This window comes from Lissotriton vulgaris, chromosome 3_1, assembly GCF_964263255.1.
Source record: "Lissotriton vulgaris chromosome 3_1, aLisVul1.2, whole genome shotgun sequence".
NCBI classification, from domain to species: domain Eukaryota; kingdom Metazoa; phylum Chordata; class Amphibia; order Caudata; family Salamandridae; genus Lissotriton; species Lissotriton vulgaris.
The window spans coordinates 1,708,989,145-1,709,015,456 of NC_141689.1; positions in this window are offsets into that span (position 1 = coordinate 1,708,989,145).

Below are 26,312 nucleotides of genomic sequence, written 5' to 3' on the forward strand. Positions count from 1 at the left end.
GTGGGTCCCAAACTGGAGCACTAACCTCAAACTCTAAATTATGAATCATCCATTATAAATACCTACAACAATTTATCGTACTTCAGCGAGCCTCAATAAATGTGGTCTGAGAGTGAATGCACAATGTGCAAGATGTGGGATACTCGATGCAGATATATTGCATCTAGCGCGGAATTGTCCTAAACTCCTGCACTTCTTTGTGCATGATTACTCACACACTTTCAATTATAACCGACCGGAATGGTAGCTATTTCCCTTCATCTAAATTTGCTGGGATTACTTACAAATATATAGCCAGCAGTATAGAAAAATGTTGCTATCGCGCTCCACATTCGAAGACGAGTGGCAATGGGCTAGGTTTGTTTTATGATACGTCCCAAGAAACAATTCTTCTTAGATCTCATATACTGTAAGGCATATCTAGATCAGATGCTGAAGAACTATCTCTGCCATCTTGAACTAAAGACATAGGGGGCCCACTGAAGACTTACCTGCTGAGCAAAGAGGTTGCTTTGAGTACTAACTTTAAGTAGCCAACTGCAACAAGGGATAATGATATGTCAACCAGGAACCTGATCTCAGCTGCTTAAAAACCATCAAAAAGGTTGGACTAGGATGAATTTGTTCAATTACTGTTTAATCCACTGATGTTGTGTGATATCACACTTCAGATGTATGGTATGTATAATGACAGACAATGTTATTATGTATTTGAGAGACATGATGCACTGTATGTTTCTGCTGATATAAAACTCAATAAAAAAAGAATGTAGTCATTTTTCACAAATGATTTGCCTTTGTCCCTCACATCTCAACAGTAGTTTAAAACATGAAGTTTCATCTAAGAGCTGAGACCCTTAGCCTCAACTACTATAATTTCCCCCAAATTGCCTGCAAATCCAAAGGAGAGAGTTGATTCTTGATGGGAGGACCTTGCCTTTGGAGCAATCTTCTTGAACTTGTTGCTAGCTCTAACGACCTCCTTACAATCAGAAAACCGATCAACATTATCAGAACCAGCCCAGGAGTCCTGGTGCACACAGCTTGGCTGAATCAAGGTGATTGAGTCAATTAAACACTGATTTCCTGGTTTCAATCTATTGAGTATGCTGAAAACTGAGAATCAAATTTACGTACTGATGGAGGTGGAGTGGGGTTAGGGGCTTAGAATGTAATAAGTTTCATGATGTGCCAACCAGTGCTTTTACATTAACAAGATAAAGTATTCTATCACTATGCAAGATGGGAGGCAAGCGTTTAACAGCAACGGTAACTCTGCTTGCTATGGAAATATTCTGCAGGCTATCTGACATCAAGACGGGTGCTGCCTCACTGAGGATTAGCGAGTGGTTTTCTTTCTAGTCAATCACCTCGAGGTATATGCCTGAGGGTCTCCATGGTTGAGCTGGCCCCTGTAATACTGTGGTTTAGTTTCAATGACTCCCCTGTACGGTGCTCGTGCTCAAGAGTAGGTTGACCTGGTCGCAATGCAATGATGCTCACATTTTTAGAGTTGACTCCATCTAGTGAGTGCTGTCACAGGATCATTGCCAAAGAGGGGATTATTTACAAAACGGCTTAAAACTTTATAACTGTGTTTAATTTCCAAAATGTTGACACTCTTATTTATTCACCTAGAACAAATCAAAAAGACTAAAGCAATTATCAAAGTGGATTAGAGCAAATAAAGGAAATATTCAATTGAAAGAGCAGGCATGAGTGATGTAAGTTTTTTTTGACCAATAACAATTGAAATATAGACATGAGGTACAAAGTCAGCAAACCAATTATACATTCATCATATATGATGAGAATACATTGGAGATTGTTTTCACCATAGCCAGTGATGTTGGTTCCACGTTCTCTCTTTAAATCAATCTTTAAATCTACTTCTGTGAATTATCTGCTCCACACAATGGGAAGATTCCCTTATATTTATCTCCAATTTATTCAGTACAGATATGATGAATGTATGATTATTTTACTGACAAAGTGTAAAACCAGCATGAAAGGCACATACGTAATTTAAACAAATGGATTCATAACAAGGGCCATAAAGTTGTAATTAACACAGGATATGTTGAGAACCAAAGGACGCCATGATGTATGATGAGTAGTTGACGGTGTTTCGACCTATTAAAATTAAGCTCATCCTTAAGTCATTATTACCTTTCAATCAGATGATGCTGTGGTTAACGAAACAGTACTGCAGTTGTGGAGTAAATTGCATCAATCAGCTTGAACAGATTTACTTGTCACAACAGATCGGAATATGATATTAGGAGCAGATAGTCATCTTCCAACTCCAGTAGTGGTTTTCAAGTTGGAAAACCATGGTTTGAAGACTGCTTGGACTTTAGGCTATAACATATACATTTGGTTGATTGGCTAATTGTTCTGTTTGATTAGATGTCGTTCAATCAGTACACACTTGTAACCATTCCTTTATTTTTCCATTAGGAACATCCCACATTTTCAAAATATTCTACCTTGCTATTAAAATTCTCCCTTAATCTAATGAGACTTTCAAATGATATGTCCCTAAAGTTTCTGGGATAAAATCATTTGTAATGTGAAAGCCTGTTTTTGTCATTTGCTTTGCATGCAAGGTGATTTTAAGACCCTATAATCTTCATTAATCAAGGTGTTCAATAACACCGTTTTTTGTGTGTTGTCCTTCAAGGACAAAAAAAACAGGCCAGAGACCAATGAGAATGAGAAGAAGGAAGAGTGTAAATTCCCTACCTACCCAAACATGGTAACATGTACATTACTGATTTAGGACTGAGCACAGGGGATTCACAATTACTTAACCTCTTAAGTGCTGTGCCTATACCAACGGCCGACGGGACCACTACCTCGGGAGTGCTGCCGTCGGCCGTTGGACATTCCAGCTGCACCTGCGCAATGGAACGTTCAGCACTGGAGCTGGATGTTCCAAAGCAGCTAAGGTGTTAATCTGGGTTATCATTCAGCCCAGACACTTTATTTATTTGTCTACTGATGTATATAAAGTTATTTGGCACTCAAACTCATGACATTGTTTGCTCTATCTAATACTAAAGAACACCCCAAACTATGGAAAGACCCTGCACCACGACTCATCTATCGAAGATTTATCTGGGTTAAGGGATTAATCCTCATTGGAAAGGGGGAGTGAATAAAGGTGAATGAGGGGAGGGATGACAACAACATCATTACATCCTTAGGGTTATATTATAGCAATAGTGTCCAAAACCAAATATAAATCTCCTTCTAAATGTATGGCAAAACTTCCATCCGACTTGATTGACAGTTGTTTGTAGTCTGATCTCAAATACATTGAGGACAAACACAGACCAGACATCAAAGCTTGTATTACATTTTTGAGCCACACAGTCAACAATAAGGTCAATGTATTGACTATTGTAAAACAAGCTGATAAAAGGAGGCAACGTGGTACTTTGGCCAAAGTAAATGTTCAAAGAAGAAACAATGAGACATCTAAATTACAAGAAAAGGCCTCTTTTTGCATGTTTTCTTTTTGTTGGATTGAGCCTGCTAGTTTTTTGACACTCCATATTGGGACTCTTCTATCAAGAACCAGTGCATGTAGTCTGACTCCTGCAACATGTCAAATTCGGCTATACTCCTAATTGGCACATTCGATTTACAAATGGATTCATAACAAGGGCCATAAAGTTGTAATTAACACAGAATATGTTGAAAACCAAAGGACGCCATGATGTATGATGAGTAGTTGACGGTGTTTCGACCTATTAAAATTAAGCTCATCCTTAAGTCATTATTACCCTTCAATCAGATGATGCTGTGGTTAACGAAACAGTACTGCAGTTGTGGAGTAAATTGCATCAATCAGCTTGAACAGATTTACTTGTCACAACAGATCGGAATATGATATTAGGAGCAGATAGTCATCTTCCAACTCCAGTAGTGGTTTTCAAGTTGGAAAACCATGGTTTCAAGACTGCTTGGACTTTAGGCTATAACATATTGTTAGACGGACCGGGAGGGTCGGCCGAGGACAAGGGGAGAGGTCTCCGGGGAGAGCCGTCTCCAGCGATCGTACAGACAGGTAACTTCCCCACCACAGATGTACACCACACAAGGATAAGGTTCAATGTTACTTTATAAGCAATTCTTCAAGTACGGTGCATTGGTACAAGGAGGTCTGGACTCAGGGGTCCCCTCTATGCTAGTGTCTTGGTTGGGAAAAGGGTAGCGGGACAGTCTCGTTATCAATCTGGTAGATAAAATAGCTCACAATCCTCGAGCTCGGCTTTCTAGATGAACGGGCCGCGGCGGAGCCAGCAGGTCCCGGTATGGTTGAAGGTAGCGACGGTCCGCGGCGGAGCCAGCAGGTCCCGATGAAGGTGGTGGTTACAAACGGTCCGCGGCCACGCCAGCAGGTCCCGACGACGATGAAGGTTTCAGAAGGTTGCGGCAGCGCCAGCAGGCAGGTCGATAGTTCGCAAGGCAGGGCTACGGCAGCGCCAGTAGTCCGTCAAGGATGAGTTCTTCACTGCGTCTCTCGACTCCAGGATACAACTGCCTTCCTGCTCTGGAGCTGCCCCAGTTATAGGTCTGGCGCCCTTTGATGTCCGGACCCTCGCACTTGGAGGTCGGGAGGTCCGGGATGAGGGAGTCCAGACACCCAGCAGGGGGGTGGAGCCAGCGCCTCGGGAAGCTGGGGTGATCGGCACCTGGCGGGGGAGAGCCATCGACACCTCTTTCTCCCATTGACCTGCCAAGTAGCCCGCTCACCTCCTGGGTGGATGGTGGTGCCGGGATGTCGGGGCCTGGCCAGGCCCAGGGTTAGGGTCGATCGGAGGCCACGCAGCCTCGTGGTGCTGTGTCCACGATGGCGCCCAGGCCGGGCGAGAGAGGGCCGGTAGGGAATCGGGCCCATGATGGGGAGATGTCCAGGGGCAGGGGTCCCATAGGAGACGGGAAACGGGTGGTTGTTGCGTGTAACCCCTGAAGAGCCAGGTTCGGGCCTGGTCGTGCGGGGAGGGAGCAAGCCTTTCATGTGGCCTGTCCAACATGCGTCCCCCCCAGCTGAAGGCGGGGAGAGTCACCCATCCTCTTGGGGACTCTCTTCGTCGAGGCGGAAAAAGCGGGACAGGCCATCTGCGTTGGCGTGGTCTTGCCCGGGTCGATGTTCCACAGTGAAGTCCATCCCCTGCAGGGAGATGGACCAACGCAAGAGTTTCGGGTTTTCCCCCCGTATCTGCATTAGCCACTGCAGGGGCCGATGATCGGTCTGTACCCGGAAGTGTGTGCCGAAGAGATAAGGTCGGAGCTTTTTGAGGGCCCACACCACGGCGAAGGCCTCCCTTTCGATGGTGCTCCAGCGTTGTTCTCTGGCCAGGAGCCGTCTGCTGATGAAAGCCACCGGCTGGTCAAGTCCTTCGGGGTTCAGCTGGGAAAGGACTGCCCCAATGCCATGGTCGGAGGCGTCTGTTTGGACGATAAATTCTTGACTGTAGTCGGGGGCCTGGAGCACAGGGGCGGAGCACATGGCGGCCTTCAGCTTCTCGAAGGCCGCTTGACAGTCGGGGGTCCAGTTGACCTCCTTTGGTTGGTTTTTGGTTGTGAGTTCCGTGAGGGGCCCCACAATGCTGCCATAGTCCCTCACGAACCGCGGGTAGTAGCCTGTGAGACCCAAGAAAGCGCGGACCTCGGTCTGGGTGATGGGGGGCTGCCAAGCCTGGATGGCAGCGATCTTGAAATGAAATGAAATGAAATTAGATTTCTTAAGCGCATGGCTGCCCAAGAGCGTCCCAGCGCTGATACACACAGCTAGCTTCCAAGATCCTCGGAAACGGAACTCATATGTCTCGTGGGAAAAGGAAGGTCTTTAAAGATTTCCGAAACTTCTGGAGACAGGGTTCCAGACGGAGAGCAGCAGGAAGATCATTCCAGATCTTGGCTACGTTCACAGAGAACCTCCTGCCTCCTGAGCGAGTTCTCTTTACTCTGGGGATGGTTAATAAATTGCTCCCGTCAGAGCGGAGGGAACGCGAGGACTTGTAGGGGGATATCAGGTCCCTGAGGATAGGGGGGCCAATTCCCTGGAGAGATTTAAAGGCGATGGAAAGGGCCTTAAATTTAACTCTCTCCCGGATGGGGAGCCAATGGAGAGCTTTAAGAACAGGCTTAGCCGAAGTTCTTTTTGAAGTGCCTGTCTTGAGTTGCAGAGGGGCCACCAGACCGCTTCCCACCTGGTGCCCGAGCTAGGTCACGGACCCCTGGCCAATTTGGCATTTGCTGGCCTTGATCGTGAGACCAGCTCGTTGGAGGGCCTGTAGCACCTCTCGGAGGTGGTGGAGGTGGTCGGACCAGTGGCGGCTGTACACAGCGATATCGTCCAGGTAGGCGGCGCTGAATTGTTCGAGTCCTGCCAGGACCTGGTTTACTAGCCGCTGAAATGTTGCTGGGGCATTCTTCATGCCGAATGGCATGACCTTGAAGTGGTAGTGGCCATCAGGGTTGGAGAAGGCAGATCGTTCTTGGGCCCGGGGTGTGAGACCAATCTGCCAGTAGCCCGCTGTCAGGTCGAAGATGCCGAGGTAGCGGGCAGCTCCCAGGCGGTCGATTAGTTCATCTGCTCGGGGAATGGGATGTGCGTCTGTTCTGGTGACCGCATTCAAGCCCCGGTAGTCGACGCAGAACAGGAGCTCAGGCGTGGTGCCGGGGGCGGCTGCTTTGGGGACCAGTACCACTGGGCTGGCCCAGGGGCTGTCTGAGGGCTCGATGACCCCGAGCGTGAGCATCTTGGCTACCTCCTCTTGGATGCAGGCCCGTACCCGATCTGGTACGCGGTAGGCCCGATGGCGGACAGGGGGACTCTCTCCAGTGTCCACGTCGTGTAAGCACCAGGGGGTGACCCCTGGGGTGAGGGAGAACAGGGTGGCAAACTGCAGCAGGAGGTCTCGGCAGCCTTGCCGCTGTTCCGGGGTGAGGGCCTCCGAGAGTCGGACCTCGTCCACGGAGCCGTCCTTCTCCCGAGTCCGTAGGAGGTCAGGAAGGGGTTCGGAATCCTCCTCGGCTCCGCTGTCTGTTGCCATCAGGTGGCTGAGCTCTGAGCGCACCAAGTGGGGTTTCAGTCTATTGGCGTGGAGGACCCGGAGAGGGTTCCGTGAAGATTCCATATCGATGAGATAGGTGACAGGGCTCTTGCGCTCGACTACTTTGAAGGGCCCCGTCCATTTGTCTTGCAGGGCGCATGGTTCGGTGGGAGACATTACCCACACTTGTTGGCCGGGTTCAAATTCGATGGAGGAGGCATTTTGATCGTACCACCGTTTCATGTCTTCCTGACTGGCCTCCAAGTTTGCTTTTGCCATTTCTCGGAACCATCTGGTCTGGTTGCGTAGGGTTAGGAGGTACTTGAAAACATCTGGAGGGTTCTTTAGAGGGGGCATTTCCCAGCCCTCTTTGACTAGGCTGAGCGGCCCGCGCACAGGGTGTCCATACAAGAGTTCGAACGGGCTGAAGCCGAGGGACTTCTGGGGGACTTCTCGGTAGGCAAAGAGGAGGCACGGCAGTAGCACATCCCACTGGCGACGGAGGGGCTCTTCCAACCCCCCAATCATCCCTTTGAGCGTGCAGTTGAACCGCTCAACCAGTCCATTCCCTTGAGGGTGATAGGGGGTCGTGAATCTGTAGGTGACCCCACACTGTTGCCAGAGTGACTTCATGTATTTTGAAATAAAGTTTGTGCCCCGGTCGCTGACGACTTCTCGGGGGAAGCCCACCCGGGAGAAGATCCTCATCAAGGCCCGGCCGACTACCGGGGCTGTCACAGTTCGTAGGGGAACAGCCTCGGGGTAGCGAGTGGCGTGGTCCACCAGTACCAGGATGAACCGGTGCCCTTGTGCTGTGCGGGGGTCCAGGGGCCCTACAATGTCTATCCCCACCCTCTTGAACGGGGTGGTGACCACCGGAAAGGGTTGCAGAGGTGCTTTAAGCTTGCGGCCGCTCTTCCCGCTGGCCTGGCACGTGGGGCAGGACCGGCAGTGCTGGAGTACGTCGTTCCTCATTTTGGGCCAGAAAAAGTGGGTCACCAGGCGACTGTAGGTTTTGTCCTGACCCAGGTGGCCAGCCAGGGGGACATCGTGGGCCAGGTTTAGCAAGAAGTCTCTAAAGCGTAGGGGCACCACTAACACTCGACTGGCCCCTAACTCTGCGATTCTCTGTTCGCTGTACAACAGGTCATTGTCCCAATAGACCCAATGGGTTCCGGAGGTATCCCCTGCACTCTGGGCGAGGGCTTGTTGGCGGAGTCCCTCGAGGGAGGGACAGGTCTTCTGCTCGTGGCGAAACTGTTCCTGGGTGGGCCCCCCCTCCTGACGCCACTGAGCAAGGCCGGGAAGGTCCTGAGGCTGAACGAGCCCCTCGGGAGTTTGCTCTGGGAGAACGGCACGGTCGGTGTCTTCTACTGGAGCGACCGGGGGAGGAGGTGCCGGCCATTCAGGTTCTTCGGGTCAGGGGGGTGGCACGGGCAGCCATGGACCGGGTGGTTACGCACGCCCAGTCCGGGATGCCCAACATCCCCAGGTGCTCTCTCCTCTCTACGGCGGCCCACGGGGAACTCTCCAGATCATTTCCCAGGAGACAGTCTACGGGGGCATCATCTCGGACCGTCACTTTCAACATGCCGTAGACTCCTCCCCACTCGAAGGGGACGCAGGCCATCCGACATAGACTCTCCGAATTGTCGGCTGAACGGACAGGGCAGAGAACGTTCGGCAGGATCTGTTCTGGGGTGACCAGATGACAGCGGACGGCCGTTACACTGGCCCCGGTGTCACGTAGGGCTTCGGCCCGGCGTCCATTAATGTTCACCCACTGACTGTACTTCCGGGTGTTGGCGGGTAGGGGGACCCGCGGGACCATGTCTCTTCCCCCTAGGCACGCTAGGACCATGGTGGCGGGTTCCCATTCTTGGTGTTCTTGCTCACATTCCTCGCGTTCTTCGGAGATTTGTTCTTCCCCCAGGGCGGCGGCAGCCATCTGGCGGGGTCTCGGAGTCTGGCTCTGTGGATAATTCAGGTCGTTTGCGTAGTGGCCGACTCGCTGGCATCGGTGACATGTGACATTGGCTCTGTATCCCGGCCGCGCCGGGGTGTTGCCCCGGTTGGCTGGGGGTGGGGTGCTGGTAGCGGGAGTGGCCGGGGCGTTGTCTCTTCCTCGTCCCTGGCCCCCTCCTCCTCCTCGGGGACGGTGCTGACCGTGGTTGTTCCGTATCTGTTCATGTGACCCATTTCGGCCCACTCGGGTAATTTCCCACCGGCCAGCCTCGGCGGCGAGCTGCCGCGGATCAGTCAATTTACTGTCGATGAGGTGCTGCCTGAGCTCGACGAAGCAGTTGTTTGATAGATGCTCCCATACCATGAGATTGAATAGTTGCTCGTAGGTCGTTACGTTGCTTCCCTTGATCCAACCCTCGAAGGCTCGGCTGAAATAGTTCACGTATTCCACCCATGTTGTACCCGGGATCCGGGTGCAGTCTCGGAACCTCTGGCGGTACATTTCGGGTGTGAGCCCATAGCGGGTGAGGAGAGTAGCTTTCATGTGGTCATAGGAGGTCATCAGATGGTCGGGAAGCTGCAGCAGGGCATCGCGGCCCTCAATGACGAACCTCCCACATAGACCGGCTCCCCAGTCGCTGCGATCGATCCGGTGAGAGGTCATAGCGATCTCATAGGCCTTGAACCACTGCTGCATATCGTCATCTCGGAAATATTCTCGAACGACATCCTTGGGGATGTGTACCTTCTTTTCTGTTGCCCCCGGGGTGCGCGGTTGCTCGGGCACCCCTAAGTCTTTGTTCTGCTTGCGTAAGTCTATCTCAGCTAGTTTCCGCTCGTGTTCATACGCTAGTCTCTTCTCTTCGAGCTCTCTTTGTCTCTGTTTCTCTTCCCGTTCTTCTCGGAGCCGCAGATGTTCCAGGTTCAGTTTTTGTTCGGCTAATTTGAGTTCGCCATCCATTTTGAGCCGGGCCATTTCTAGCTCGTGCAGTCTGTTTCTTTCTCGTTCTTGGATCTCATCTTGCGAGAGACCCGTTCTTTACTCCTTGGAAGCCGTGGTGTTTTTCTCTGCTGCTGCGACATTTTGGTCCGGGGGTCTGACGGCCCCGGTTTCTGCCCATGACTCAATGGCGTGCTTGAAATCGTCTTTAGTACTCAGACCGGTGGTAGCGATACCTAGTTCAATGCAGAATTGTTTCAACTCACGATGGCTGTATTCTTCCAATTTCTCCATCTGGAATTTCTCGGTGGCTCCGCTTTCTTTGGTTGGCATTGTGGTTTTGTCGTGGGGTGAGCTACTCTCTGTACGATTACGCGTCGATTCGGATCGCGCCGCTGGCCACCAATGTTAGACGGACCGGGAGGGTCGGCCGAGGACAAGGGGAGAGGTCTCCGGGGAGACCCGTCTCCAGCGATCGTACAGACAAGTAACTTCCCCCCCACAGATGTACACCACACAAGGATAAGGTTCAATGTTACTTTATAAGCAATTCTTCAAGTACGGTGCAATGGTACAACGAGGTCTGGACTCAGGGGTCCCCTCCATGCTAGTCTCTTGGTTGGGAAAAGGGTAGCGGGACAGTCTCGTTATCAATCTGGTAGATGAAATAGCTCACAATCCTCGAGCTCGGCGTTCTAGATGAACGGGCCGCGGTGGAGCCAGCAGGTCCCGGGATGGTTGAAGGTAGCGACGGTCCGCGGCGTAGCCAGCAGGTCCCGATGAAGGTGGTGGTTACAAACGGTCCGCGGCCACGCCAGCAGGTCCCGACGACGATGAAGGTTTCAGAAGGTTGCGGCAGCGCCAGCAGGCAGGTCGATAGTTCGCAAGGCAGGGCTACGGCAGCGCCAGTAGTCCGTCAAGGATGAGTTCTTCACTGCGTCTCTCGACTCCAGGATACAACTGCCTTCCTGCTCTGGAGCTGCCCCAGTTATAGGTCTGGCGCCCTTTGATGTCCGGACCCTCGCACTTGGAGGTCGGGAGGTCCGGGATGAGGGAGTCCAGACACCCAGCAGGGGGGTGGAGCCAGCGCCTCGGGAAGCTGGGGTGATCGGCACCTGGCGGGGGAGAGCCTTCGACACCTCTTTCTCCCATTGACCTGCCAAGTAGCCCGCTCACCTCCTGGGTGGATGGTGGTGCCGGGATGTCGGGGCCTGGCCAGGCCCAGGGTTAGGGTCGATCGGAGGCCATGCAGCCTCGTGGTGCTGTGTCCACGATGGCGCCCAGGCCGGGCGAGAGAGGGCCGGTAGGGAATCGGGCCCATGATGGGGAGATGTCCAGGGGCAGGGGTCCCATAGGAGACGGGAAACGGGTGGTTGTTGCGTGTAACCCCTGAAGAGCCAGGTTCGGGCCTGGTCGTGCGGGGAGGGAGCAAGCCTTTCATGTGGCCTGTCCAACACATATACATTTGGTTGATTGGATAATTGTTCTGTTTGATTAGACGTCGTTCAATCAGTACACACTTGTAACCATTCCTTTAGTTTTCCATTAGGAACATCCCACATTTTCAAAATATTCTACCTTGCTATTAAAATTCTCCGTTAATCTAATGAGACTTTCAAATGATATGTCCCTAAAGTTTCTGGGATAAAATCCTTTGTAATGTGAAAGCCTGTTTTTGTCATTTGCTTTGCATGCAAGGTGATTTGAAGACCCTGTAATCTTCATTAATCAAGGTGTTCAATAACACCGATTTTTTGTGTGTTGTCCTTCAAGGACAAAAAAAACAGGCCAGAGACCAATGAGAATGAGAAGAAGGAAGAGTGTAAAATCCCTACCTACCCAAACATGGTAACATGTACATTACTGATTTAGGACTGAGCACAGGGGATTCACAATTACTTAATCTGGGTTATCATTCAGCCCAGACACTTTATTTATTTGTCTACTGATGTACATAAAGTTATTTGGCACTCAAACTCATGACATTGTTTGCTCTATCTAGTACTAAAGAACACCCCAAACTATGCAAAGACCCTGCACCACGATTCATCTATTGAAGATTTACCTGGGTTAAGGGATTAATCCTCATTGGAAAGGGGGAGTGAATAAAGGTGAATGAGGGGAGGGATGACAACAACATCATTACATCCTTAGGGTCATATTATATCAATAGTGTCCAAAGCCAAATATAAATCTCCTTCTAAATGTATGGCAAAACTTCCATCCGACTTGATTGACAGTTGTTTGTAGTCTGATCTCAAATACATTGAGGACAAACACAGACCAGACATCAAAGCTTGTATTACATTTTTGAGCCACACAGTCAACAATAAGGTCAATGTATTGACTATTGTAAAACAAGCTGATAAAAGGAGGCAACGTGGTACTTTGGCCAAAGTAAATGTTCAAAGAAGAAACAATGAGACATCTCAATTGCAAGAAAAGGCCTCTTTTTGCATGTTTTCTTTTTGTTGGATTGAGCCTGCTAGTTTTTTGACACTACATATTGGGACTCTTCTATCAAGAACCAGTGCATGTATTCTGACTCCTGCAACATGTCAAATTCGGCTATACTCCTAATTGGCACATTCAATTTACCATTAAATCCCTAGTTCATGGTATAAAATGTACCTGGGCCTGTAACTGATATGTCACTAGTAGTCTGCAGCACATATTGTGCCACCACTACAGTAACAATGCAATCTATGTCGGCCATCAGTAACCCGAATGTGCAGGTTTGAACTGATAATTCAACCTGTCAAAATAACCCACTGTGACAGGTCTAATTTCCTTTTTAAATATTAATAATTCAACTCTAACTAAATCTTACTGCCCAATAAGTTTGTGTGCATGATTTTTAAATGTAGGACATGTAAATGTTAATGTAAACCATGTCTTTACAGTGACAGTGCCCCAAAAGCGCAGGGTTAGCTGTTTCATAGGGAAACATTGTTATTAAGCTTAAATAGTGTTCCCTCTGTCTAGGAACCATAACAACATTTAATTATTGGACTTTTGAAAGTATGTATTGCAAATCTAATTTGTGAATAAAGTCAGATTCCCAACAAATGTATTAGAAAATGTATGTTTTCAAAGTCACCTTTTGCCTGCCTAAAGCCTCTAGAAGTGCAGTTGTATGAGGGACCACTGTCACCCAGGAGCTGAATCGGAAACTTGATGAGGTGTGAATTTGCTCCCAGGTTGGGACAAAGACCTTGGGTGTTAAGAGACTTTTGTTCCTCTGACAGGGTGACCATCTGGGCTTTGCCCAGAAACGTAATTATATTCAAAGACTCCTACTCTCTCACAAGAAGATGTAGCTCACAACTGGGACAGCCCCCTTCCTTCAGCCCCATATCCAGGCAGGCAACAGCCCCAGCTGGAGAGGAGCTCCCCCCAGAAGCATTTTTGAGTGGCCACAGTGGAGGGGTAGCCTTTTTCGCTGGCCACACATCTTGGGTGGGCACAATAGCTCTGCACATTAGACAAAAGGTTCTTTCATCTTGGCTCTAGGTAGAGTGAGGCACTGTGGGATTGTTTACAAGAGATCACACAAAAGCAGCTGCAAAAGTGCGTAGGTTACACCTGGGAATCTTTTCCCTATTGGTTAGTGAGGGGGGCAGAAGTCACTCCCACTCACAGGATAGCACACTCCTTAGAAAACTACTAGACCTGTGGAAGACAGAAGAAGGACTACACCTGCTAGTAAGATCACAGAGAACCCAATGAGTTAGCCCTGTTCTCACTTCTATCTGGGACAAAGTAATGGACTCCAAGTGTTGGTTGGCTGACTTCCTGTTACAGAACAGGGCCACAAAAATTGCAAGAAGCCCACCTTCCAGGAATCACCCAGTTGACCAATTCCAATAGAACCTGCCGTTGACCATGCTGGTGACTTCCACTTGATTGAGGGCTGACACCCAAGTACTACTCTAGAGGTCCCGGAGTCCTTGGCACATGTCAGAGTGTACTCATCCTACCTAACCCTACATGTTAGGGCTTAGAAACATTTTGGCAACTTTTTTTCAAGAAAATCAACATAGGATAGGGATTGTACTTGCCAGCTGATTGAAGTCAAAGCCATTTTGGGTTCAAACCATGTACTTCTCCCACTTTGACACTTCCCATCCTCATTGATGACCACATTGGGACCACATTGGTTGAAGTTTATAGCAGTCAAGCTATGCTTCTGATACTACCTGCTGGCTTAGATGCTGATTAGTCCATTGACAACTCTTCAATGCCCAAAAATGTTTCAAAGAAAAGAAGGTAACTCTTTCAGTGGAATTAACTCCGTCCCGGTATGTGACTTGCAATGTACCGTGGCCGGACTTAACTTTTGACTTAGCCCCGGTGTAGGGTGACCAGTTGCAACAGTTGCCCCTTTGCGCTTTTTGACTCTATTTTCATGTAAAACTTTAAAAAATCATATGTCCTGTTCCCCTCATTGAATGTTTGTCATGTTGGTGGACATCTTTTTACACAACCACTATGATGATCCTAAGGCATCTAAACACTGTATACAATCCGGGACATTGGGAATATGCCAACACACACATATGCTACTGCCTCTGATGTAATCATGTCTATATAAGAATATATATTATTTTAATCAATAACATGCATTATCACCAACTAAGTGCAAATACTGTGGGCACGTGCTTCATCTCAAGCTATGTCAATTTGCAACTGGCTAATGGGAGGAGCAGTTGCTTCACTGAGAGAACATTTCACATTTATAATTGGTGAATTTGCAGATGTAGGAAAAGTACAGTTAGGAAATCATGTTTTGCTTAATCCGTGACAAGGGTCTTATAAGATTGAAAATGTGATATGGAAAGCAGATCGATGACCAACCAAGAAATCAAGGAGTATTTCATAGAATTCTCCCCCACATCTTCAATAACTAGTATACGTGTATATAAAAGAATAAACAATAATTGAAAGTTAATTAGCATGTGAAATATGCACAGTGCTGCATCAAATTACACCTTGGTCAGTCATCTAAAACAAGGAGAAGCATGGAAAATTATACCATTGATATATTTTAAGCAAGACACAGTTAGATATCCCATGACCACAGATCTCAATGAATCTTTACTGTATATAACACATAATGTACATAATTAACTATGGACCAAGAAAAGTAAAACTGCTCACTAAGAACCACTGAAAAGTCCAATAAAAATTCATTTTAGGGGATATTATGCTTAAAATACAAATAAAAAGAGTCAAATGAACTCGTTATGGTGAGAATTCAAATAGCACTCCCCTTTGAGCCAACCAGCTGGAAAAGAGTGTGAAGGTTTACTGAGGCCAGAGTCCAAGCTGTATGGTAATTAAATAGCTTTGGACAAAGGACCTCGACAGCAGCCATAGTTTACACTCATTGACTGTTAATCCTGTGGTGAATGTGTAGTGTAGTTCCTAGTTTCCCACTAGGCCCTGCGCATTGGAATAACATAAACAGTAGTATCGACGTGGAACTGCGGATATTCCAGGCCTCCACTGACTATGCTAAACTTAATTGGGTTGTGTTACCAACTAGCTCAGAGGTCACTGGAAACTTTCTTCTCTGCATAGGAAGTGATCAGCTTCCTTGGCACAGACAAGAAGGGATTCAGTTTTCCAACAACCGTGCAACATGACAACTTTGCTCCTCAGATCAAGAGTCGATCTCTAGGGTCGTGTGAAACAATAGACATAGATTTCACTCAGTCAGTCTAGTGCAGTTTACTTTCACAGATGTAGAGAATAGAGAGACGGGCGTTTATCAATAAAGGGTTAACATTTATTGAACAGTCTTTCTTCTCGTACAAGAGAAATGTATTGCCACAATTGCAATAACTGTTATTATGAAAAGTACGTACAGTAAGATAAGTATTGCGAAATAGAACTGTAAAAGCATTGATATGGTTTCTTAGCCATACAATGGTTTAAAAGTAATAAAACATATATACAGTCATATATACATTAGGCTAACATACTCAACTGGTGCTTCTAACTAAGCCTACCCCAGTGTGCCTGACCTAAGCCTAACACGTGAAAGGGGGAGTAAGTAAGTAGCTTAAGTTAAGTTGGTTTTGCCAAGGTTTGTTTCAAGAATTCTCGTCTAAGGGTTTAGTCAACACCATACCTCTGAATAGAATGATGGAGGATTGGTATCTCCTTCAGGGGTCTCTCTCGATATCCCAGTCACCCGCGAGGGTAAACCGGAAGCGCCGGGACTGGATTTCTCTGCACGAGAAATGCAGCAGCTTCTCTCAGCGCGTCGAGGAAGGAGGGGTGACAGCGTCCGCGGGCAGCTGGAATCGGCTGGATGTCTTCGCAGAGGACGGCTGCTCGGCTCCTCAAGCGTACTGCACCATAGTTCGCGCTGTAGCGGCGATAATGGTAATCAGCAGCTTCACCACCACAGGATAGCAGGCTGCAGCGACAGAGTGCTAGTTTTTACCAACCCAGGGTCATGCAGGCAGCTGGCATCAGCAACAGGCAACGAACTCACAGCTCGTATCTCTCTCTCCTTGCTTAAGGCAACGTTGGTAATATTTATACCTGACAGGTGCCGGGTTTGACGCAAGTTTGCTGGACATAAGGCTTCAATTAAAGATGTCACTAGGAAGTGACAGTTATCAGTTGCTCATTAGAGTTCCATTACTAATCAAAACATAGCAAGCGGGGATTTCCAGGTTTGCTAAGTTTTTATCTTGTTGAAGAACTCGGAGTGTTATCTAGGAATATCAGATAGTGACTGCTGCTCTGTCATTGCACTAATTGGTCGCAAAGGAAGTAGCAGAGAGTCATGCTGGAATGTGGCTCTGTTCGTGTGAGGCCAGAGATGACTTTTCAGAAAATCGCACTTGAACGGTTATGCCAATATAGGGAATAAATGGATTTATAGCCGAATAGAGGCATAAGGTCACAGTATCGATCAGGAACCTAGATAAGCACGCAACACCCACTCCACATTTTCATGTCCATCAAAATTACTAAAACTAAGCAATTAGATGTATGTGTAACATTGCCCACCCCAAAATACATAACTGCATTCGAAATAGGCGTACTTGTAATACATGCATTTTAGGTACTGTACGTTTTTTAAAGCATAGTAATCATTCAAAAGGTATTGCATATGAAACCAATGAACGATTATGCAAAAGGAATTACACATGAAGTATCTCTGACAGAAGAAAAGCGAGATAGATCATCACATAAAAATGCATTGTAATAACATGTGTGCTAGAGGCTGGTGTAATGTTGTTATGTCTCTAGATGTGCTTAGAAATAGAAGTGTGAAGCTTCTGTTCTCTAAGAATAGTTTTTACGTTAAGCAAAGAATTGTTCGTGCCAAAAAGAGAGGGTCAATATTTTAAAAAAATTGTCCAATTCAAAGAAAATAGATTTTCCAAAGCTCCTGGCAGTTTTTGTTGATCAAAACTGAAGGCCGAATTCAGAGTTCATGGGAACGCTGTGTGTCGGAAAGCTTTTCAAAAGTTATTGTTTCTCTGTGGGTGAGAACATCGTATCAGACAGGCTCGCAAAGAATTGGTCTACAAAATCAGGTGATAGTTCAACCAAATTAGATAGCGCTGTAACTTGGCAGGTGTGAGAATGATTGCTGTCATCGAAGGCAGGACCAGCAATGCTCACAGAACGTTGTACCTGGATGATGTTGCTTTTGTCACTCGCTCCACTGTTACCACTTGGCTGTAGTACAGGAGTCTCCACGAATGCCGTCATCAGGATTGGTAGCCGCTGGGGACAACACAATGCGTGAGCCGTTATTGGACTGAGCAAAGTATCGACGTCCATTGGTACTGCTGATGGAAGTGAAAGACAGATGTCCAACACGCATTCATCGCCGCAAAGCATACACCGTAGCACAGGTAAAATGCAATTTTGCCATATCGGTCTGAATGAAAGGAACCAGGTCATGTTTAGATCTCTCAGCCTGGCCAATCCGAGGACGTTAGTTATCCTGTCTAGGCCTGGGCGGAGTTGGCGGAGTGGGGCTTCGCGGAGCTACGCGAAGTGGGCGAGAAACTACGCCCACCTCCGCACTCCGCGTAGCCCCACTCCGCAAACACCACCCGGCCGCCAGCCCCGCCACCCGCCTCCCGCCTCCCTCCCGCCCTCCCGAAATACATTAAATTAAAGGAATAAATTAATTTAAAACACACTTACCTTGCCGGCCGCTGCCCGCCGCGTCCCCGGGGCTCGCTATCTTCCGGCTTCTTTCGTAATGCGCATGCGCGGGCGGCCGCGCATGCGCATTTCTCACGAGAAAATGCGCATGCGCGGCCGCCCGCGCATGCGCATTACGAAAGAAGACGGAAGACGGAAGATAGCGAGCCCCGGGGACGCGGCGGGCAGCGGCCGGCAAGGTAAGTGTGTTTTAAATTAATTTATTCCTTTAATTTAATGTATTTAGGGAGGGCGGGAGGGAGGTGGTGGCGGCCAGCTACGCTCCGTCTGCGGAGCGTGCGTAGTGCCGCCTGGCTCCGCCGGCTCCGCAAAATGCGGAGTAGGCGGCACTACGCACACTCCGCAGACGGAGCGTAGCTGGCCGCCCACCCCTAATCCTGTCCCTGTAGCGCATTGCTAGGATTGTCTCTTCCATTCCCATGGGAGCTATGTCTGAGCCGAGGCTTGCCATAACGTAGCAGGATGATCAAAAATAGAATCCCTGCGATGAGTCCCAAAAATAGTGGTATGCCGCCAAAGATGGAGTGCACAAAATTAGGAAAGATTCCCAAAATTGCCTGGAAGGGTGTTAGCAGTCCCGTAAAGACTGTCTTAAATATGCCTGGGATGCTTGTTGCACTAGACATGTTAAGGAGTTGGCTGAACATTTCTACGAAATGCACGGGGCAATTTGTTGATAAAAGGTCATGGACTTCAGTAGCCGTCCTTGCGACTAGAAGATCATACGTCTCTTTAGATGACGTTATAGGCACTGTTGTCTGTAAAAGCACAGATTTCATTTTGCTTAATGTATCAATTCGTATAGAATAGAGATTCAGACGAGGCCAGAGGGGAGTCACTATGTCTGGAGGCCCGCTCGGGAACAATGCTTGCATACAACATTTGACCATGGACGTTGCTTGTACTAGATAACTTTTCCCGGGCGCGAGGCCACAACACCTGTGATCCGTTCTAAGAATGTAACTCCCGTTTGCGAGTTGCATAAAGAAGGGCTCTATCTGAGTTGCAGGTGTGACTAGCTGGTGGCATAAAAGGTTGTTTGAATTTCCATCACATGCTCCGTGTAAATTAATACCCTGACACAAAAGTATACCGCTTAGTGAGTGTTTACAGTTGTTACCACTAAGAAATACATTTTTGTCACTGTCACTATAGCAAGAATGAGTGTATGGTAATTTCCATTCGGATTTTACATATCCCTACCCAATTGTTCATATTGGCCAGCAGGTATGTACTCAAGGCATTTATGAAATCGGAAAGTTGTTATCGGAATTGTGATAATTCCGTGTATTATCCATTCAATGACAGGACTCTCTGACATTGTCAATGGTAATCTCTCAAGTTTTTCGATGCTCAGGATTGTATAGTCTGCTCCTTTCTGTGCCAAACTGATCTGTTTATCAGTAAGGTAAAAACTGGAAAATAATGACGTTGTGTTGATTAAACGCCAAGGCACATAGCCTGAACGAAGATTTTGCAGCGTCCAGCCTAGTTCTATAATAGAGCGTAATTGAGACTGGCCATGTTGTAACATTAGCAAATCTCTGTCTATCACATCAAAGGCAGAGGATACAATATTGTCCAACGAATATATTCTGGAAGACAGAGTCATTAACCCATTGTCTACCACAGAAAGTGATTTCTCCAAATTAATACGATCAATTTCTCGTATTTTTTCAGCAGTTTCAATTTGCTTTACTTTCCAAGCCTCGTTGTAAGCAGCATAGATACTGGTCGCTATGAAACGCTTTTGACGCTGTTTGCGTGGTCCAAGAATGAAATCGCGCAAATCAGCACCATCTTTTAATAAAGACAAGTGTTGCTTAATTTCAGCCAGTGTGGATGTAGTTAGCCATTCTAGGCAGAGTTTCCCTACACTGTATGTTGTTATAATCCCTGGATGTTGTCTCTGGGAGTATCTAGGGTCTAATCTGGTCAGTTTTAACCCTTTTGTTTTATTCAGGAACCTATCTTGACAGCTATTTGTGTCTGTAGGCCAGATTAACCACTTTTTCCAATCAGGATGTGTTCTGTTGAAATGTAAAATTTGTGACACGTCTAACTCAATATCAGCTGTTGCATTTTCAGGTATTGGCTTTGGTATAGACGGTGTTTTAAGGTCTTTGTTCTTGGCTAGGCCAAGACAAGATGTTTGGTGTACTGTGTCATTTAAAAATAACATTTGTTCAGCTATCATGCAGGTTCTAAATAGTGCTTCTATGCCTTGCACCTGCCAATCTTTTGTACCCCAAATTGTTTTCGTTTCAATATTATTTTTCCAATAATCAAAACCAAATGTCATCATTTTGTCATAAAATGCTTCTGAATATATCAATTTAGAATTTGTCAGCATTGTTTTCATTCCTGTTTTATCTAACAGTTTGTAATAAAACGTTTCTGCATCACTGGTGTTAAACCCTGAGAAGTATTTGAATTTCTCAAAAAATGCTTTTGAACTGCTTTTAGGTGGTGTAGAACAATGTTCCCATTGATTATACATAAAAACATTTCTAGGCTGTGCAGATTTATGCAAGTAATGATCCCCATAGTGGGTGTAACAGAATAACTGCTCATAACTAGATGAACCTTGTAAATAATCATGATCTGTGAATCTAGCAGACATTACTAAATCAGACATCATGTCATTAATACTGTTAAAGTCCCAATCATCAGAGAATGTACTTGGTGTCACAAAGTCACTTAAGGAAACCTTTAGTTGATGAGGATACTTCAGGATTTCGACCGGACCATAGATCTCATAGTCTGTTTTCTCCCATACTACCCCACCAGGTATTGGAATTGCTGTGACATTTACTATTGACAGTTCTCTTTTCTTCACGTGGGATGATCTGTGTGGTTTCAGGACTAGGTTGATGTTCTGACTTGCTGTGTCCATTGTAATATAATGAACTTCCCTAAAATTAAAACTAAAATTAGGCATAGTAGGAGTATGAATACCCCTGAGATAATCCAATGCTCAATCAACGGTGAATCCAGATATAGTTCTTTGATTTGTTGAAGGAGTCCTGTTGTATTTTCTTTAGAATACTTTTTTGTTTCTGGCATCACTTTGGGGTCATTTAATTCTTCAGAGAAGTTGTCGAAGTTGATGAAATAACCAGAGGCAGTTCTGTCAATTGATGGGATTGTTCTTTCAATCTGTCTCTCGGTAGCATTTTCTGATGCCACATTAGTGTAGACTGGTGTTGTTTCTTGACGAACTGTTTCAATCTGTGTTTCAAGAGGCACGAGTTCCATGGCATTATTGCATAGTCCTTCATTGTGCACTGCAGGCTGATCGAATGTGATGAGTCTTTCAGTTTGAACCTCTTGGATTGTTGCAAGTTTGGGTATTCTGTTGTTTCTTGGGAGTCCACTGGGCCTACTGTTGATTATAGGCCACATGCTTGTGGTTTTACCAGATCGATAGACACAACTCTGTTCTCCTTTTTACCAGCAAGGGGCGGTAGCACAACTGATCTTGTTCCGGTGACTGCTAAGACAGGTACTGCTTTTCTGTAAGAAGGCCCAAATTCCTTCTTAACCGCGATCTTTTCTCTGACTAGATCCCCAATCTTTGGAATCCAGACAGGCCTTGCTGGGGCTGTTGCGGGTGGTGCCTCGTCAGTGGTACTTGGCTGTTGCTTTAACTTTATGTTGCTTAATGATTTTCTTGTTTCATTCAGTTCCTGTAAAACAGCCAAACGGTCTTTTACATCAAAGTGCTTTGTTTCTTCTTGTACCACTGACATCTGACTATCGAGGTCCTGAACGTTCATTCTAATTCCGAACAATAGTTCGTATGGGCTGAAACCTTTTAGAGAATTTCTTGGCATGTTGTTAAGACTAGTCTGGACACTTATTAAATGTTTGACCCACCCAGCGCCTGAACCTAATACCTTCGCTGTTATAGATTGCTTTATGTCCCGCTTTTTTCTTTCTACCACACTATTCCCTTCGGGGTGCGACGGACAAGAATACCGTAACCCAATTCCCATGCTGGCCATGGCCTCCTTATAAGCTCGAGAGCTGAAAGCAGGACCCTGGTCAGAATGGAACGTGGTAATTGCGTATGTGCCGATAAAGACTCGCAAATCTTTTATAACCGTTCTAGCGTCAGCCGAGCTCTGGGGGCCTCATTTTTTAAGTGCTTTTCGTCTTAACTGTTAATAGGACGCAGGTTGGGGTGTAGGCAGCGTTACGCTCTTTCTGATTGGTAGCCGGTAGCAAGGTTCGCTACTGCGATCCCTATTGCAGTTTTCACAGTTGTTTGCATATATTTGGTGTTCTACACTCATTCCCGGCCACCAGAATACTTATTGTAATTCAGTCAGTGATTCCTTGATCTCTCTGTGCCGTAGACCCAAACCCATGTGTGCGTCTGCTATTAAAAATATTCTCCTGTTCATGTTTGGAATTACTCTATCCCCCACTCCAGGGATTCGAGCAAAAGGAACGGAGTTTGCATCGATTATGTATGCATAATTGAGTGGATAGTTCACGGGTAGTGCTGCACAGTCGCCTTTTATGGTCGTTTTTACTGCTAGCATGGTTTCCCTGTCTATGTACTTATCTGTACGCTTTTTTGTGGCTACGGAAGCCGGGTTAGTTGCTTCCGCGGTGGCTGTATTAGCCAATGAATTCCCTGCAACGTGAACGCCATCACGTTGAAGACTCTGTGCGTGAATCACGTGAGTCTTTTGTAGTTCTTTGTTTAAAAGAGCTACCTCGTTCCAGAGCTTTTTATGCTTTATTGTGGCACCTGTGTCATCTTTGTAGTCATTTTCGATCCAACTCTGCAGTTTATTGTTGTAAGAATTGACGCAAAAATGAGAATCGCACACTATAAGTGGGGGGAATTCGCGTTCTGCATTTTCGAGCGCCATCTTTAAAGATCTGATTTCAGTTCTTTGAACCGAACAGTACTTTACTGATTCAGTTTTTGTTACTTTCGGTCTGAATTTACCGCACAGCCAACGACCTTTAATGATCGCACATGCTGCATTGTAGGATTTACTCTCTACGTTGAAATGCTGTACAAAGCTATCTGTATAGATTATACAGGCATATTGTGGGAGAGGCAGAATTTCGATTGGCCGAGGATATTCTTCTTCATATTCTAAATCATTCAGTTCTTCAAATTGCGGGGCGAGATAGTATTTCACGTCTTCCGCTCCTAGAGAATCTATGCATTGTATCCATTTCGGGTCCAGTGACACTGTAGGCAGGTTTACTGGGCTGAATAGCGCCTCGAAGGCGGATTCCGCTGTAAGGATATTAATCCGTTTGCCGTGTGCTAGTTCTCGTTCATTTGCTAATGCGATTTGCACTGCGTTCACAGTTCTTTCTGTGTGACTGAATGCTTTTTCTGCTTGTGTGTACAAGTGAGATTTAATTGAAATGGGTACCTTTTCTCCCTCATTAGTGGTTAGGTACGTGAATCCGCATCTTCCTGGGATGACTCGGATTACAAGATCGATCGTGTTGTCACGTGTATCTAATTTAGTTTTTGCTAACATGTCTGTTTGCAGTGATCTCAAAATTTCTGTGTGTTTTTGAGTCCAACTGATTTGTTTTAAATCAGGTTTTATTAGTTCGTAGAGAGGTTTAACCCTCTCTGCGTAATTTAGGATGTAAGTTCTTCCGAAATTCAGAAAACCTAGAATGGATTGTAAATTCTTCAGCGTTTTTGGAGCTTGGAGTACAGCGCACTTCTCTAAGAAGTTGTCCGCTAGGCTTTTCCCTTCACTTGATAATTCGTACCCTAAAAATAGTACTGTCAGATGGGCAATTCGGGACTTTTTAAAGTTGAATTTGTAACCCTCTGCTGCGAACCCAAGTATAATGGTGTTCACTCTTTTCAAGTGAGTATCCAAGTCGTCGTCTGTGAGATAAATATCATCTACGTAAGATAATGCTTCATCATCATAGATTTGTAGTAACTCTGTTACCCTAGCTGAGAATAGTCCTGGGCTGTTCTTGAACCCCTGTGGGAGTCGACAGAATTTTTTCTGTGATCCAAATGCGGAGAAAGCGGTCAAATATCTGCTTTCCGGTGCAATGTTTTGACAAAAGAAACCATTAGATATGTCTAATGTTGTTTTGTATTTTTTCCTAACTATGTTATTCATTAGGGCTGCACTATGCGAGTTCTGTACTGCAAAAGTTTTGCAACATGTATTAAGGTGTCTGTAGTCCAAAACTAGACGATATGAATTGTCTGGCTTGGAGACAGGAAACAAAGGATTGTTCATTTGAGAGGTGCATGTTTCAATCACCCCCTGGTACTCAAATTGATCTAAGATCTCCCTGACTTGTTTTTTAGCTTCTTGCTTTATGGGATACTGCCGTTGGGCAGTTGGTTCACTTTTTAATTGGATTTTGTGAGGAGGTGAATCCTCATCCCATCCTACATGATTTTTATATAATGCAGGTGCCTGGGCTACTGCCCCTTTCCTTGCATATGTATATTTTTTGTGAATCGGTATGTGATTCGAGAAGGCAGGCATAATCACTTCTTCGCCACGAGGGCACTCCCTGACAAACTCTGGGGGCCAATCTTTTTCAGCTAACAGAATATCATAGCCTTTTGAGAGCTTATCCCAAAATAGACCCTTAATTTTCCTAGTCTTATCACCCTCTATACGCAATGTTATTTCGTATATTTTATGGGGCTCGCTAAGTCTGGCGTCGGCAGTTTCAACCTGAATGTATTCATTCGTGTCCACTGTCTCCAGATGACTCATCAAGTTCTTGCGCGCTATACTGATTTCTGCTGCACTGTCCAACATTGTCAATGCCCACTCCCCGTTTTTCAACTGTGTCCTCAGTATTCTCGGCATGGTTAATTACTCTAATGCTGGCTACCTTCTTTTTCTGAAATTGAGATTTCTTATTTTGAGCAGGTTCCTTGTCTTTGGACTTGGTGTGCTCTCCTGGGTCTGACCGTCCTCTTCTTTCCGAATTCTGTGGAAAAGATCGAGAGGGACGTGTATCAATACTTTGATATCTATCAGGTTTTTTTAGATTATCCCTATTTCTAAGGTTATATCTTTTCTCAGAGGGCTCCCGTTGGGGAGACTGGCGTTCTCGAGTCGGAGTTCTTTCCCTCCGTCGAGGAGACCTTCCTCTGGACTGGAAAACTTTTTCCTTGGGAGTGGATTGTTTATTTCCATCCCAGCTCTTTTTAGGAGTGTTTAAATTATTTTTAATAAATAATTTTTCAGGATTTTCGAGCAGTTGGGGCTTAACTGGTTTCCCACCCAAGCTGTCTCTACCTAATTCTTCATAGCATTTTTCTATGATTTTTGCAAGCTCAACAGGATCTTTTATATCTGTTTCCCTCAACTTCTGGCGGATCGCCACAGATGCTGCTTCTCCCTTTATGTTGGCTAATAATATAGCCGTGACCTGCTTGAAATCTTTCAGTAATTTCATACCTAGATTTAAAGCGGGCTCTGGACCGAATTCATTTTGAATCTGTTTTAGCACTTCTGGTATTACCGCCATAGACGGAACACCGTGTGTTTTTGTGTAAATGGAAGCAAAGACTGTACCCCAAGTGTCACAGTCCTCCACGTGTGGTGCGATTCCCATAGGAAGGCAGATGGTCAAGATTCTGTGTTTCTCAATAGGGGTAGTATCAGGAAATACTGCCTCTATTTGAGTGATTTTCTGTGCTAACCAGAAAGGAATTTGTTCTTGTTTTACCAAGACATGACTGTATGTTCTGTGGTGTAATTTTATTTGTGTTCCCCTGATGAGGGGTCAGCTGTGGTGTATTAACAGCTGGCTGGACTGTTGCAGTCCGTATTACATATTGGACTAATTGCCTATGTATTTTTATTAACGTGTTTAGCTGTGCTAACAGCTCTTCTCTAGACATTCTTGCAATGTCAGGATGAGGTGTGTAGTTGGCTAGAACCGGCCACGTGGCTCCTGGTCTACCTAGTGGACCGAGCCTAGTTATGTGATCATTGTGTTTTAGGGCGCCATTAAACCAGAGCAGGTGCTCTTGAAATTTAAGTGGGATTTCAATCTCCTCGAAAGGAGCGTACTCTCCCGGAGGTTCCTCTATTTTGTAATAGTGAAACTCTTGTGTTATAGCGTTTACCGCTGGAAAGTTTATCCAT